Source organism: Elephantulus edwardii, unplaced genomic scaffold, assembly GCF_000299155.1.
Source record: "Elephantulus edwardii isolate Elephantulus edwardi_28Jun2011 unplaced genomic scaffold, EleEdw1.0 scaffold00042, whole genome shotgun sequence".
Lineage (NCBI taxonomy): Eukaryota > Metazoa > Chordata > Mammalia > Macroscelidea > Macroscelididae > Elephantulus > Elephantulus edwardii.
Window position 1 is genome coordinate 12,386,089 of NW_006399792.1, and position 17,864 is coordinate 12,403,952.

The following is a 17,864-nucleotide window of genomic DNA, read 5'->3' on the forward strand; positions in this document are numbered from 1 at the left end:
GGTGGATTAGAACTTCGTATCTTTAGGTTGGCAGTGTAACTCGGTATCCACCAGATTAGCAGAGCTCCTCTAACTAACCTCTAGAGGAGGCTTATGGCCCTGTTCCCAAATGCATTCCAAACTTGGACTAATTCTCTATCCAAGTCACTTCTCAGGCCTCTGAGGTTTGGAGTTTGTCCTTGGCGATCCCTGGGACAGCTCTGCAGATGATAACATACTTCAAGGGTAGCTGTGAGAATTAAGGGAGATCATGTGTGGTGTGTGATCTTTGCTTGGCACAACGGCATAATAGCTTTTGTGATGAATAAAAGTCCTAATTGTAAAATCTGTGGGCTCTGGAAACTCCCTATCTGATTTTCTCTGGCAAATCTTTGGTTCTTTTGGCTCCATTCCTGCTCTTTCTGTTCCTTGAGCTGCTTCCTCTTTCTAGTCCTCCTTCTTTGTCCTTCCTCACTTGGTACTGAGCTTTGGGACACTTCCAAATTGTGAAGAAAAGATATTTCACTGCTGCAATGAGTGTGGTCATCTCTGACCTTTAAGTGTATAATCCTGGGTTTCTTCCCAGCTTCAGTCTTCATTCCCAAAATTCACTCATTTCCCTTTTAAATCTGTCCCTGAGACTCCCTGCCACTTAGTTCAAGTAAGTATTCTACTGCAACACTTGCCATTCTGTAGTCTATGTAATTCTTCATTTGTTATGGTGCAAATACTAGTTGTTCTTGCATATTTTAGAGTCTCAAGCGACCCATAGCTGACCCTCTGGTGGATTTTCAGAAGCATTAATCATGCCAGAAGAGGGTATATACCTTCTCTATGCCTCTGTACCCTCATTCAAGGTATAAATATTATCGTCCCTGCTATGCAGAATTGCCGTAAGGAATATTTGAACAGTCCATGTCAGGGGATTAGCATAATGTATTTGTTATTAGTATTAGACTATTATTAGTATTGGCCCCTGACTCCTGGTGACCACACGCAGTATGAAATGAAACATTACCCATTTCTGTGTCATTCCCACAGAAGATTGGACATTAGCTGATCTTTGAAATATATTACCATGATTTTCTTCATAGTCTGTCCTAGAGTGATGGAGGATCAGCTGAAATCTATTCAACATTCTTGCCGTGATGATTAGAAAAGAAAATGTTGTACAAGGAAATACTATACATTTACTTTTATTGTTGTTATATGTCATTCTGTAGTCATGACTCACAGTGATCCTATGAACAACAAATCTAAAACGTGCCCTATTATTTGCCATCCTCACCACCTTCCAATATGCTATATTCTAATAGGAGCCCATTGCTACAGTCACTGTGTCAATACTTGCTAGAGGTCTTCCTCTCTTTCTCTGATCCTCCACCTTATCTAATAGATTTAGGTGGCATGGTGACAAGAAGCTATGCTGCAATCCCAAAGGTATGTGTTTCAAATCCACCAGCTGCTCAAAGGGAGAAAGATGGACAATCTCCTCCTCGCCGCTTAAAGGCCTCAGAAAACCTGCCTCAGGGTCAGCTATGGGTCTGTTCTGACTCTATGGTATGCAACAACAATAACAGCAAGGAAAGGCATGGATTTAAGGAAGAATAAGAAAATCCTGATGAATCAGTGCACCAGCAGTCAAGGAGATCAGGAAATGTATTACGCTGGAAAAGTTTGCAATCAGGGACCTCCTCAAATTATTGAAGAGTAATGATATCAGTTTGAGGACTAAGGCACACCTGGTTCAGGTCACAGTCTTTTCAATAACTTGTTATGCCTCTGATAATTGGACAAAGAATAGGATGACATAAGAAGAATTAATGCCATTGAGTTGTGGTATTTGAAAGAGTTCTGAACATTCCATATACTGCCAAACAAGAACAAGCAGATACATCTTTGACAAAGTGCAGCCAGAGTCCTCTTTGGAGGCAAAGATGACAAAGCGTCATCTCCCATACTTTCAGCATGTCTCTAGAAGAGACTATTCCCTGGAGAGGGACACCATGCTTTGGGGATGGGGTGGAGTTTCAGCCGAAGAAAGCAAGATACTCAATGAGATTGAATGACACAGTGGCTTCAGCACTGGGTTCAAGTGCATCAGCGATGATGAGTGTGGTACAGATAGCAGAGTTCAGATCTGTTGTTCATAGGGTTATTATGGATGCTTGACTCAACTTGACAGCACCTAACAAGAAGAAAACCCTGCTGAAGGAATAAGCAGAGCCTGGCAGGAAAGCAAACATGTGCCCTGCACAACAAAAGCTCACAGGTTTTCTACAGTTGTTTCTAGGGGTGTTTTACAGGAGTGAAAATATGGTCCCAGCTTCAGAGAGCAGAGAAGGGGAAGCTAGTGGACACTGGACTCCAGGGGCCTTGTGCAGCTTTGATCAGAGGCTGTAACCTTCCTTCCTCATTTGTATGTGCACACAGCTTCAGGATAAAATTAGGTGCAAGAGAGTCGTGATGGCAGGACTCCTTATAGGAGGTTGGCTTATGCATTGGTCCCTCTGGCCTCTGGCTTGGATTCCACTCTTTCTTTTGAATCACCATCTTAAATCATTGCTTGGTCAACTAACTCTCTGCTGTGTTTCATCCTTGGACATACTTGTTTCAGTCCTGTTTCTGTCCTAAGCAACAACTTAATTCTATATTGACATTAGGTGTTAAGACAATATGCCTTAGATACTAACATCATTCCCTCTTAATGTCAGGCCTTTTGCTGTTTCAGATAACTTTATGTTTTAACAAATGCTTAGCAAGTTTTATGTTAGTGAGTGTACATATGTTACAATGCTAGATTATGTGGATATATGTAAGCAAGTTTCTTTGATTTTTCTTTCTTGTTTTCCTTATTTCTTAAGTCACACTGGAAAACGTGGGCTCAGTGAGAGAAATGAGGCTGGAGATAGAATGATATAGAGTTCTGCACATTCAATGATTTATTTACTGCAAATACCTTTTATTAGAAACTTAAACGCAGGCTATACACATGGATTTCACCTGATGGTATGCATAGGAATCAAACTGATTACATTTGTGGAAAGACTCGCTGGAGAAGTTCAATATCAGCAGTGAAAACCAGGCCAAGTGCTGATAGTGGGACAGACCACCAACTACTCATATGCAAATTCAAGCTGAAGTTGAAGAAAATTAAATCAAGCCCATGGGAACAAAAATTTGACCTTATGTCTGTCCCACTCGAATTTAAAAACCATCTCTTGAGGCCTTGAGCACCAATGAGCGTATACCAAATGAGCTCTGGGAGGGTATCAAGAAAATAGTCCGTGAACAATACAAAAGATCATTACAAAGGCTGAAGAAGAACAAAAGACCAAGATGGATGTCAGATGAGACTTTGAGTATTGTATTAGAGTGCCGAGAAGCCAAAGCTAAAGTAAGAAACCAAGAAATCAAAGAGCTGAACAGAAAATTTCAAAAGGCAGTCTGGGACGACAAAGCAAGATACTATAATCAAATGTGCAGAGAGCTGGAGTCAGAAAATCAAAAGGGCCAAACTCGCTCAGTGTTTCTTAAGCTGAAGGACTTGAAAAACAAATTCAAGCCACGGGTGGCAATACTTAAGGATACTTTGGGTAGAATGTTAAATGATCCAGGAAGTATCAAAAGAAGACAGAAGGAGTACACAGAGTCACTGTATCAGAAGGAATAGGCTGACACAGAGGAATTTCATGAAATAACATATGAGCAAGAGCCTATGGTGATGAAGGAAGAAGTTCAAGTTAGTCTGAAGGAATTGGCAAAAAATAGGCTCCAGGAGGTAACAGCATACCAATTGATTTATTTCAGCAAACAGATGCTGCCTTGGATGTGCTAAGTTGTGCCAAGAAATCTGGAGGACAGCCAGCTGGCCGCCTGGCTGGAACAGATTGATATTTGTTCCCATTCCAAAGAAAGGTGATCCAACAGAGTGTGGAAATTATCGAACAATATCATTGATTTCACATGCAAGCAAGTATTTGCTGAAAAGTATTAAAAAATGTTTGGAACAATATGTCAACAGAGAACTGCCAGAAGTGCAGGCTGGATTTAGAAGAGGTTGTGGTACTAGGGATAGTATAGCTAGTGTTAGACGAATCTTGGCAGAAAGCAGAGAGTACCAGAAGAATGTCTATCTGGGCTTCATTGACTATGCAAGGGCTTTTGGCTGTGGGAATCACAACAAGCTATGGCTGACTCTGAGAAGAATGGGAATCCCAGAACATTTGATTGTGCTAATGAGAAACCTATACTTGGACCAAGTGGCAATCGTCAGAACAGATCAAGGAGACACTACATGGTTCAAAATCAAGAAGGGGGTCTTTTGGGGATGTGTTTTGTCTCCATACCTTTTCAATCTGTATGCAGAACAGATCATCCAAGACACTGGGCTGTAGGAGGAAGAATGTGGCATCAGAATTGGTAGAAGAGTCACCTACAACCTGCGTTATGCAGATGACACACCTGCTTGCTAAAACTGAGGAGGACCTGAGGTGCTTGCTGCAGAAGGTCAAGGACTGTAGCCTTCAATGTGGATTGAAGCTCAACATCAGGAAAACAAAGATTCTCACCACTGGACCAATTAGCAGCATCAGTATGGAGGTGAAGAGATTGAGATAGTTAACAGTTTTAGTTTGCTTGACTCCACAATCAACACTCTTGGTAACACAGCCAGGAAATCAAGAGATGAATTGCATTGGGAAAGTCAGCTGTGAGGGACCTCTCAAGAGTATTGAAGAGCAATGAGTTCAGGCTGGAAACTAAGGTGTTCCTGATCCAGGCTATAGTCTTTGCAATTATGTGCTATGCATCTGAGAGTTGGACAGTGACTGGGGATGATAGAAAGAGAATTGATGTCTTTGAGCTGTGGTGCTGGAGATGAGTGTTGAATATACCATGGACTGCTAGTAGAACAAACAAGTTTGTCCTGGAGAGGGTGAAGCCATAATGCTCCTTGGAGTCAAGGATTCTGAAGCTTCGTCTGACATACTTTGGGCATGTTACAAGGAGGGACTGGTCCTTGGAGAGGGACATCATGTTTGGGAGAATGGAAGGATGGTGCAGGAGAGGAAGACCCTCAGTGAGATGGATCGGGTTTGGGGTGGTGGGAATGAGTGTGTCTGAGACAGCAAAGTTGGCACAGGATAGAACGGCATTTAGGCCTCTTGTACATAGGGCCTCTATGAGTCGCAAGTGACTTGATGGCACAGAACAACAACAACAACAAGCTTTTTCTTTCGTTATTTCTTTCTACCCTCACAGTTCTCTAAATCAGCATTGTAGTAGCATACAGGTTTCCATTGTACATCAGATGCATTGATTGGAAATAGAATAAAAGTACATGCTATTGTTGATGTTTGTTGCCAGTAAGTAGTATCAACTATATGTACAATAAATAACAACAACAAAACAAAAACACAATCCTGTCCTGGTTCATCTTCAAAACTGTTTCCTTGTTTGAGCCTATTGTTCTAGTCACTGTGTTTTTATGTATCACTGAGAGTCTTTTTCACTGACCTTTCAGACTTCTCCAGGGACTGTCTCCCTGACAACATGTCCAAAGAACTTCTTTAAGATAAGTCTCATCTCTTCTAATGAGCATTCTGGCTTGGCTTCTTCTAATATAGATTTGTCTGTTTTTCTGGCAAACTATGGTATATTCAATATTTCACATATTTTCACAATTTTATGTATGGATAGAAAAGCTGTACAAACTAATGAAAAATTGATGCCTTTGAATTATGATGTTGGATGTGAAAGATAGAAAAAAGAGGGAGAGAGAGAGAAAGATTACTGTTGTGTGCCTTTCAGTCAGAACTCACAGTTTATTCTCCAGCAGGTTTTCAGAGGCAGTTAATTGCACAGAAGGAGACTACTTAGCCTTCTATGGAGCAGCTGGTGGATTCTAACCACTTGCCTTTGGATTTGCAGTGTAGTGGGATGACTGAAAATATCATGGCTTGATCCAGTTACACTTTACTCCTCAAAATGCTGTCCTTGCTTTTTAAAATTTTCTAAGGATATTTTGAAGAAGATTTTCCCAATAAAGTGTGTCATTTTCTTTCTTGATTGCTGTTTTTCTATGGGTGTTTATAAAGGATCCAAGTAAAATTTAAATTCTTAACTTCAATATTTTCTGCATATATTGTAATGTTGCGTATAGGCCAAGCTATTTTTTTCTTTTTCATTTTTGTTGAGGTCTAATACGTGCTGAACACTGTAGTCTTTGGTTTCCATCCCCTTATGTGAGAACACACATGCTAAGGAGACCAGCTCTTAGAATCATGTGAGTGTGTTATTCTAAGGCAAAGATCAAGCCATGTGCGTCTTTATATTTTAGAGACTAGCTACTATAGTCATAATAATAAAAATAACATGGGATGTTAAGTTTGGATAATACTTAGCAGAGCTCTCAATGTAAGCCAGAATAGAGATCTTGCATAGCAAACTGGAGAGTACTTGCATAGTCCAAATTCTCGACCTCAAATGGCTCATTTGTAACTGATCTGCTTTCAATTAAGTGAAGCAAAGGATGAAATGAGATGCAGTGACCAGAAAGTGAGAAAAATCTTGGAGTGCTAAATTAGAAGGAAACCTTTGTCTCGTTGTAACACCTGGGAATACTATTTCATGATCTTTCAAGACAGTAACACAGGTTTCCAAATTCCAGGTCTGAGTCAAAAGAATCCAACAGTACATTAAAAAAAAAATCATCATGGCTAGGTGAGATTCATAACAGATATGCAAGGATGATTCAACATAAGAAAAATAATGTAATTCAACACATTGTTGTTGTTATTATGTGCCATCGAGTCACCTGTGACCTATAGTGACTTTATGTACAGCAGCTCTGAATGCTGCCCTGTCCTGAGCCAGTCTCACTAATTCTGACACACTAACTCCCATTGCTCCAGCTACTGTATCAATCCCTCTCATCCACAGTCTTCCTCTCCTATGCTGTCCCATCCGCCCATGCTAGCATGATGTCCTTCTCAAAGAACCAGTCACTGCTGGCCACAAACTGAGCTTCACAATCCTAGCCACCAAGAAGAAACTCAGTTTCACCTTCTCCAGGATGGACCTATTTGTTTTCTTGGCAGTCCATGGTATGTTCAGGACTTTTCCAGCATCACAAAACAAAGGCATCAATCCTTCTTCTAATAGCCTTAGTCATTGTCCAACTCTCTGATGTATAGCAAGTAATTGAGAACACCTTAGTCTCTAGATTGACATCGTTGCTTTTCAGCACTCTAGAGAGATCCCTGACAACAGATTTTCCCACTGCAATTTGTCTTTTGATTTCCCTACTGCTGATGTTAAGAGTGTAGATTGTGGAGCGGAGCAATCTGTACTTATTAACAATCTCAATCTCCTATCCATCCATCATGGTGCTGCTAATTGGCCCAATGGTGAGAGTCTTTGTCTACTTGAAGTTGAGTTTCAATCCATATAAAAGACTACAGTCCTTGACCTTCTGCAGCAAGTGCGTCAGGTCTTCTTCAGTTTCAGCAAACAAGGTTGTGTCATCTACATAAAACAGGTTATTGATGAGTCTTCCTCCAATCCTGATGCCACATTCCTTCTCATAAAGCCCTGCTTCCTTGATGATCTGTTCTGCATACAGATTGAAAAGGTGGACAGGATACATCCCTGATACACTCCTTTCTTGATTTTGAACCATGCAGCATTTACTTCCTCTGTTCTGAGGACTGCTTCCTGGCCCAAGTTAAGGTTTCACATAAGCACAATCAAGTGTTCTGGGATTCCAATTTTCCTCAAGGTTAGCCACAAATTGTTGTGACCCACACAGTAAAATGCCTTTTTATATTCAATGAAACACACACACACATTTCTCTCATACTCTTTGCTTTCTGCTAAGATTCATCTGACATTGCCAATAATGTCTCTAGTGCCACAATCTCTTCTAAATCTAGGTTGTATTTCTAGGTCAATATACTATTCCAGTTGTTTCTGGATAATCGTCAACAGGATTTTGCTAGTGTGTGATATTACTGATATTGTTCAATAATTTCCACACTCTGTCAGATCACTTTTAAAAATGGGAATACATACAGATCTCTTCCAGTCAGTTGGCCAGGTGGTTGTCCTCTGGACTCTTGGTACAACTGGGTGAGCATGTTCAAGGCAACATCTGTTGTTGAAATAGGAAAATTGGCATTCCATCATTCCTGGGGCTTTATTTTTTTTCAATCTAAACTTCCTTCTTTATCACCATTGCCTCTTGACCATATGTTGTTTCTTGAAGTTCTTCTGTGTCATCCACTTCTTTTTGGTACAATGACTCTGTATATTCCTTTCATCTTCTTTTGATGCTTCCTGAATAATTCAATATTCTGCCCATAGCATCCTTAAGCACTGCAACTCAGCTTGAATTAGTTCCTAGTTTCTTTAGCTTAAGAAATGTCAGGCAAGTACAGCTGTTTTGATTTTCTGACTCCAGCTCCTTGCACATTTCATTATAATACTTTGCCTTGTCTTCCCTGTCTGGCCTTTGAAATCTTCTATTCTTCCTCTTAATTTCTTGGTTTCTTCCCTTTGCATTGGCATCTCAGCTCTCTACTGCAATATTCAGAGTCTCTTCTGACATCCATGTTGGTCTTTTTTTCATCCTTCTCTGTAATGACCTTTTGCATTCTTCATTGTCTATATTCTTGGTATCTTCCCACAGCTCATCTAACCTTTGTTCATTAGTGTTCAAGGCATCAAAGCTGTTCCTGAGTTGGTTTCTAAATTCAGGGAGGATAGACTCAGGATCAAATGTTTATTCCCATGGATATGATTTAACTTTCTTTAGCTTTAATTTGAACTTGCATATGAGTAGTTGATGGTTTGTTTTACAATAAGCACCTGGCCTAGTTTTCATTGCTGATATTGAATTTCTCCAATGATTCCTTCCACGCACTAACAAAGCAAAAACTAAGAACTACATGATCCTATCAATTGATGCAGAAAAGGCCTTTGACAAAATCCAAAAGCTCTTCCTATTTGAAGCACTCAACAAAATAAGAATAGAAGGAAATTTCCTCAACATAGTGAAAAGTATACCCACCGAAAGCCAACATCATCCTCAATGGAGAGATATTAAAGCCATTCCCTTGATGATAGGAACTAGGCAAGGATGTCCACTATCACCTCTCCTACTCAATATAGTACTGGAAGTATTGTTGTTGCTGTTGTTGTTTACTGTTGAGTCAGAGCTGACCCTTAACTGACTCTCCCCTGAGTTTCAAGGCGGTTAATCACACAGGAGGAGATTGCTCATCCTTCTCCCATAGAACAGCTTGTGGATTCAAACTTCATGCCTTTAGGATTAAAGCACAGCTAGGCAAGACAGGGAAATAAAAGGTATACAAATTGGCAAATAAGAGGTAAAATTATCTCTATATGCACATGTCATGATAGTATATTTAGAAAACCCAAAAAGATTCCGCGAGAAAACTATTGGACATAGTTGACCAATTCAGCGAAGTAGCAGACTACAAGATCAATATGGGGGGAAAAATCATTTGGGGGGGGGAGATATCAATGGAGCTAAGAAAAACAATGTCAATTATAATTGATAATCATGAGATGCAATACTTGAGAATGAATCTAACTAGAGGCACAAAAGATATATTTTTAAAAATTACAGAACAATACTACAAGAAACAAAAAAGAGACCTGGAGAAATATTATTAGGTGCTGTTGAGTCAAGCGCAACCTATTGCTTACAACAGATCTGAACCCTGCTCTATCCTGTGCCATCCTTACACTCTCTGACACATTAGAGCCCATTGTGGTGGTCACCATGTCAGTTCATCTAGTTGAGTGTCTTCTTCTTCACTGACCCTCTATCTTTCTGAACATCATGTCCCTCTCCACGGAATAGCCCCTCCTAGCAACATGTCTGAAGTGTGTGAGGCAAAGCCTCATCATCCATGCCTCCTAAAAGCACTCTGGCTGCACAGTCTCCAAGACAGATTTGTTTGTTCTTTTGGTAGTCCATGTGTGTTCAGTGCTTTTCTCTAAAAACACAGTTCAAAAGTATCATGGAAACAGCCCATATGTCCAAACATGAATAAATGGATTGAGAATTGTACATTCATACAATGGAATACTATGCAGGACAGGAGCAATGATTTTGTGAATTACTACCTAATTTGGGAGGGAATGGAGAGCATTATGCTGAGTGAACTAACTCAGTCCCACAAGGACCGTTTTTGTTGAATGAGTATGAGTATCCAAGGTGGGGAAGAGGATGGAAAGGGATGGTTGAGGATGGGGGGGAGTAGGATGTTAATCATAGGGTTGCACATTTTGATGGGTGAGTGGGGTGAAGGAAATGGGAAGAATCTTTTGTGAAAAAAAATGTATCTAAACTTTATAAGTAAATCAGAATAAAATTAAAAAGAAAAAGGGGATCAATTATTTTTCTGTCATCCTTACTTATTGTTTAGCTCTCAAATGCATAGCAAGTGATTAGAAATCTCCTGAGTCAGATGATCTTAGTCTTCAAAATGATATCATTACTCTTCAATAACTTGGAGAGGTCCATAACTGTAGACTTTCCTGGAGCAATACCTCTCCTGATCTCTTGACTGTTGGTACCAAGAGAGCTAATTGTGGATCCAAGTAAAATGATGTTGTTGACAGTTTCAGTCTTTTCTCCATTTATCATGATGCTGGCTATCAGTCCAGTGATAAGAATTTTTATTTTCTTGAAATTGAGATGCCATCCATATTGAAGGCTGTATTTCTTGATCTTGTGCAACCAGTGCTGTAAGTCCTCCTCACTTTCAGCAAGCAAGGTTGTGCTATAGTTATGGATAGTTAGTTATAGTAATGTACTCATAGGTTGCAGATTAGAAGGGAGCTAAAATGAGGAAAAGTAATGACAAACATGGTTTAACAACTGGAACATATAATGCACATAGCTTGAGTGTTGGAAAACTAGAAATTATAAAATAATGAAATGGAATGCATGAACATTGACACACTAGAATTAGCAAAATGAGATGGTCTAACTTTGGCCATTTTTAACCAGATAATCATATGATATACTAGGCTGATAGTAAAAAAACAGAAAAAGAATGGTGTGGCATTCATAGCCAAAATGTCAATTTCAAGTATGATCCTGAAATACAATGTTGTGAGTGATAGGATAATATCCATATGCATACAAGGAATACCTGTTAATGTGACTATTATTCAAATATATGCTCCTATATCTAGAGCTAAAGAGGAAGAAATTGAGAATTTTTACCAAATCTTGTATTCTGAAATTGACCAAACAGGCAATCAAGATGTATTAATAAAAACTGGTGACTGGAGTGCAAAGGTTGGAAACAGTGATGAAGAAATAGTAGTTGGAAAATAATGGCTTGGTGATAGAAATGAAGCTGGAAATAGCATGATCCAATTTTGTAGTTTCAAACATTAATTCATTGCAAATACTTTTAAAAGACCTAAACAATGACTTTACACTTGGACCTCCTCTGATGTGCTGCATAGGAACTATCTGAGGAGGAAATCATTGCAGAAACTCAATATCAGCATCAAAACCTCATACCATACACAAACACCAACTCAAAGAGGATCTTGGACCTAGAAACAAAACCAAAGAGTTGAAAGTTAATCAGAAAAGAGGAAGAACTCTAGAAACCCCAATCTACAATATGAACAGTCTTCCAAGATAATGGAAAACCTGCAACCAGCACAGAATAAAATAAATTAATGGGGTTTTCTAAGATTCAAATCCTTATGCACATCAAAAAACTTCTCCAACAGGGTAAGAAGAAAACCCACAGATTTGAAAAAAGATTTGACAATGACATATCTGAAAGGGGACTTATATCTAAAATTTATAGAATACTCCAGCACCTTAACAAGAAAAATGTAAACAGCCTAGTCACAAAATGAACACAGGATATGAATAGACACTTCAAAAAAGACTTTCAGATGGCAAACACATGAAGAAAAGTTCAAAATCGTGAGTTATGAGAGAGATACAAATAAAAACAACTATGAGATATCATCTCACCACAGCAACAATAGCAAAATTCAGCAGGTCAGAAAACAACAAATACTGGTGAGACTGTTGAAATACTTGAACTTTTATTTATTGCTGTTGAGGATGTAAAATGTTACAGCCATTATGGAAGGTGGTCTGGCGCTTTCTCAAAAAGTTGGAAATAAGAATATCATTTGGCCTAGCAATTTCACGTCTAGGAATATATCCTAAAGAAACCAAAGCCATAACTCAAACAGAAGTATAAACATTCGTGTGTATTGCTGAATTATTCATAACAGAAAAGAGATGGATGAAACCCAAGTGCCCATCAACAAATGAATAGATTAAAAAAACCCTACGGTTTTCCTTGATGTACGGATGATGTAAAGCTACTCAGAAATTCAGAGATGAATAAATTGCTATTAGCCTTGAAGCATAATTTGAACTAAAGAAAGAAATTTATATAATTGAAAATACAATCACACAGCATTGAAAAAAACAATGGACTCGTAAATCATTACACAACATGGGGAGCCAAGAGGACATTATGCTGAGTGAAATATTTCAGTCACAAAAGGATAAGTACTGCATAAACTGCTGTTATACAATAGAACAGACATGGAGGGGTTGGGTAGAGAATGGGAAAAGAGTGGATAGATAATGAACATGACAATAGAACAAATGAGGAGTGAAGAACTATCCAAAAGGAATATATGATTAGACATTATATGTATGATGCCATGAGTTGCAGGTGAATAGATGGCACATAACAATGTATATGCCAATAATTTGGAAAAAGGGGTTCATTGCAGGGCGTGCTGGAGAAGACTGGAAGAAAATGTGCAACAATGAATAATAAACAAAAATAATAAAAGCAAACAAAAAAAATCAGGTCTGAATGGAATACTTTGTTTCAGGACTTGCTGACATCTTTATTTGCCTCTTCATTAAAAAAGTAAGTTGTATGATTCATAGTTCTGATTCATCAGTTCATTTCCTTGCTGTGCAGATGATGTGAAGCTATCAGAAACTCAGGGAAGAATGAACTGCTATTAGTCTTGAAGCATAATTTGAACTAAAGAGAAGCATTTATATATTTGAAAATACAGCGACATATATTTGGAATTAGAGTAGAATTTGTTGAATTGAACTCTACTTTTACCATAAGAACGTGTGTGTCTGAGCACTTTGAACATTTTATACATTGTATTAGTTTCCTAGGATCATCACTAAAAAAAGTACTGTAAATTGACTGAGTTTAAAAAAATACAGAAATTTATTATTTTCCAGTTCTGGTGGCCAGGAGTTCCAAGCAATACATGGCAATGCTTTCTCTGAAGGCTCTATGGGAAGATCCTTTCTTGCTTTTTTCTAACTTCTAGTGGTTTCTGGAAAACTTTGGCAGTAGTTGACTTAGAGATACATCAGTCCAGTATTTGCTTCAGGCTTCATATGATTGTCTTCTTTCTGGAATGTCTCATCAGTGACGGATTATTGTCAACTCAAAGAGATCATAAGAACTCTTATTATGTGATCTTCTCCTTCATCTTCACATTAGTATTGGAGAACTGCTTTCAAGTTCTTACAGTTCTAATCTCTTACTCCTTTAAAGGGCATGCCAGATCAGCTCAGGTTCATCAATTAAAAATGTCATTTTTATAAAGTCAATTGTATATGGAACATCATATGACAATATCCTATCATATTATTCATCACTTTCTTCCACACTAAAGATGGGATTGAGGGATGGATGTACAATATTATTGGCAATTGGTTCACTGAGAACAAATGAGTCTGCCTGGAGAAGGTGAAACTAGGTTGCTCCTTTCAGGCAAGGATTTTGAAGCTCAGTCTCACACACTTTGGGCATGTAACCAAGAGGGAGCAGTACCTGGAGAGAGACAGCATGCTTGAAATAGTGGAGAGTCAATGCAGAAGAGCAAGATCCTGGATTTGATGGATTGACACAGTGACTGTGGCAATGTGGTCAGGTGTGTCAGAGATGGTGAGGTTGGTTCAGAAAAGAACAAGGTTTAGAGCCATTGTTTATAGGGTCACTATGAGATATAGTCCACTCAACAGCATTTAAAAACAACAAAACTCTTGGCCATAGTCTTTTTAGAATGATACCTATCATGTTGTTTTTGCTAGTTGTTTTCAAATTGGTTTCCTTTCCTCATGACCCTGTGTGTGCAGGGTGAAACTACTCTATTTGCTCTCCTTTGCTTGCTTTGTCTTTCACAAGACCTTTCTTAAAATGTTTCCTTTTCCATGCAAGGATTTCCAATCAGTACAATGGAATGTGAGCTCTTAATCCTTTAAATCTCCATAGCGTTTAGTACCTCTCTTACAGCACTTAAGAGATTCTATCATGTGGTGCTGTTGTTTACTTTCATAAAGAAAGAGATGTTTCTCTAATAAAATAGAACCTAGCTCCTTCGCAGTTAGCAATGATGGGAAATCATCCACCTGGGGAAGGAATGTCTAGATAGCTCATTTGGCTTTTCTTCCCCAGAAATTTTCCATCTGCCTTGTCTCTTTTGGGGTGATTCCTACTTCCTACCAAGACTGCTTCTACTACTGTACTTACTCTGATGGACCATTTTTTTTATCCCTTTCTTATTCATATTACCTATGCATGAACACATGCCTCATCCTTGATTTATATCATGTAGTTGAGATAAGCCTGGAACCTGCAAATAATAATATACCAAAAATTGAGGGAAATAAACACACGGAGATCAACATACAACCACATAATATGATTTTCATTACATTTTTTAGTTTTTTTGCTTTTAGATTGTTTTTTATCCTGACATCCATTCTGCTATAATTTTTTTTTTACCTACAATTTCTTTTTTACAGAATTTCTTTGAAATGCACTAGAAGTTATTCTCAAGTGCTATAAATGAAACTGGAAACAAATCAAATATTTGTCCTTTTGGTGTTCTTTTTCTTCTTTTTTTTTTGTTTTTTGGGTTTGTATTTAAGTATAAGGTCAAAGCAGTATGATTTAGAGAAGAAAGACAAGTATTTCCTTTCTAATTTATTAACATATATTAATTATGCGTATCATGAATCAGGTACCAGATTCAAGTCAGGAATAGGTCCATATTTCTAAAAGCCTTATCTGTCATCTTAGCAGCTTAGTGTAGTTAGAAGCACCTGCATTTCTGCCTTCTATTTTCTTAGATTTTGTATTCCAAAGGAAGTGACCAATAAAGAAAAATAATATTTTAAAAGAAGTTTCATGAAGCTGGGGTCCTTAGACATTATACATTAATTTTTTTTTTTTTACTATTAACTTAAAGTTTGATGTTTCAAGTACTCTTATAGTTACCCTGGAAGAAAATCTTATTGATCTACTGTCAAAAAAAATCAGCCATTAGAAGTCCTACAAAGTATATAGTTTTTTTCATGGGATCACCATGAATCAAACTGAGTATATGACAATTGATTAACATTAAGATAGCCCACTTGCTGTATAGAGGTAACTCGTGGTTGCTGTGAAGCTAAATACTGTTACCCATGGTGGACAGTGTTTGGTAAAGCTCCCGGATTAAAACAAGCTTGGAAGCAGGGGTGGTATCCACTTCCATAATAGCTTGCCTCTGGAAACCCTATGAACCTGGAGAAAGGATATATGTCATGAGGGGGAGGGCCCCCTTTTTGCAAGATGTTACATTCTACTCCATAATGAATATAGATGAACAAGAGGAAAAGGAAGTCTTTGGTTGACATGCCTACTCACATTGCGCTTGAACTGTTGCAATCTTCTTTTACTGAACTTCTCTAAGTTCTGGGAGAATATACAACCATATTGCTCATCCTCTCCTTGCCCCAACTCCCCCAAAGTAAAAGTTTTCTTGTATAACAATTAATATTCCATCCCCCGTTTTGGTTGAGTGTTTTTTATTGTGCTTGAATTATCTTCTGTGAAATGGTTTTGGTTTTTTCCCCCCTTTAAATCTATTTTATTTGAATTTAAGTTTACCAAATCTAATTGGTTTTTTTTTTTCAGATGCTCATTCATAGGGAATTATAACCATTAATTGGTGCAATTAACTTCTTATAGTGTCTAAGTAAACCTTTACTTTATATTAGTATTCCCTTCACCTGTCTTCCTGGCTTATTATCTTTCCCCCTTTCCTATGATCCCTACCCACATTTAACTTGTTGTATATGTCTTGTTCAACGACCACTGTTTTGGAGGTTGGGATGGGGAAAAGGGGACAGGGAAAAGAATGCATAGATTCCTCTTTGAGAATAGGCAAAAGGAAGGTCAATCTGAAATTAATAGATACCCAAGAAGCTTCGCAAGCCCACTTTGAAGGTTTTCTTACCATTGGCTATTAATTTATGACTTGAGAATTGACAGCTGAAGAGCTTCCTCAGGTGCTGTTGGTATAGTTTTCCCACAGTCTGTAGGATCTGCCAAGAGGAACACTGCTTGCTGTCCTAATCAGTTTGTTCCTGCAGGCAGTCCAGGTGGTGCCCTCCTTCTGTGATGTGTGTTTAAATTCTTATGATCTTCTGGAGACCTTTTTAACCAGAAACTTTTCCCCTTCTAATGTCATCAGCCATTTCTGTAAACAATCATTTCTTGAGTTTGACCCTGGTCTTTTGGGCAACTATGTTACTTTAAAAAAAAGTCTTTCTTGATTTCATTTCTTTTCACCATCTTTCTTCTTTGGTAATTATTTCCAGAATTGAGTTTCTTAAATAAAAAACAAAACAAACAAAACCCAAAACCACATACAACACTGACAAAAACATCTTGCACCCAAGCATTTTGCCCTCTGTTGCTCAGTGAGTTATATTTCATATTTCCATGTAAATTTCCATTCATGTTTCCAGAGTTCTCCAGGTGGTCATAGCTCAGTTGCCTCTATGTAAGGATGAGCTACTGATACCACAGTAAGCACTTCCTTTTCCTCTTTTTCTCTCCTGCTCTTGGGCTCATTACCCCTCCTTTTCATTCTCCTGCCTTTCTTGTTCTTCCCATTGCTCTCTCCCTTCCCATCCCCGCGGCTCCTTAATGCAGTTCAGGAGATGGAAGTGAGAGTGACTGTGAACTAAGAGTGTACTGCCCCTTCCTCTGTCCCTAGACTCAGAATTAAAAGGCACTTAAGGGAGATGATCTCATTTGTCACCTCAGCAACCCAGGGGTTCATCCATTAGAGTGGTTGGACACTCCTGCCTTTTCACCCTGCAAGTTTCCAGGTGTAACTACTCATATGACCCGTTGTTACCAATATGAAACTTTAACAGGATCAATTAAAGTTGCTTAGTTAGGCATGGTGATGAATGCTTTAAAAATATGGACAGATGAGGGTGTAGAGATGATAAATATCACCATTGAGACTAAGTTTATTCTCTACTTTTGCTTCAGGGTTTCCAGGTGTTTTTCTGGAGTTTCTACCTTCAGGGAAGTAGTTTTCAACTGCCCCTGAATAACTACTCATGTAAATGCAAACAGCTTTCTCTTACCACAAATGCTCACTTACCTAGCCACAACTCCTCCACCCTGTTGTTCAATTTTTGAACTCTGAGGTGAATTCTTACCTTATAAAATTAAGAGCTAGATAACTCTGGCAAGAGGCCAGATCCTGCAAACCAGTTCTTTTACTGGGCAATGAAGAGTGATTGCATAAACGCTATATAAATATTTCAAGTATCCGTGTTGTCAGTGCTGGTAACATTGCTGAGCTGTAAACAGAGCAGGAGCATCTGGATTGTGCTGCATGAGCTGAGGAGGATTCGGCTAGACAGGAATTACAATCAAATAGAAAGAAGCTGATTGAGTCTATGAAGCAGACACACACAGATTGCTTCTTTCCCAGTTTTGTAATCCACAAAAAAATGTTAAGTAGGC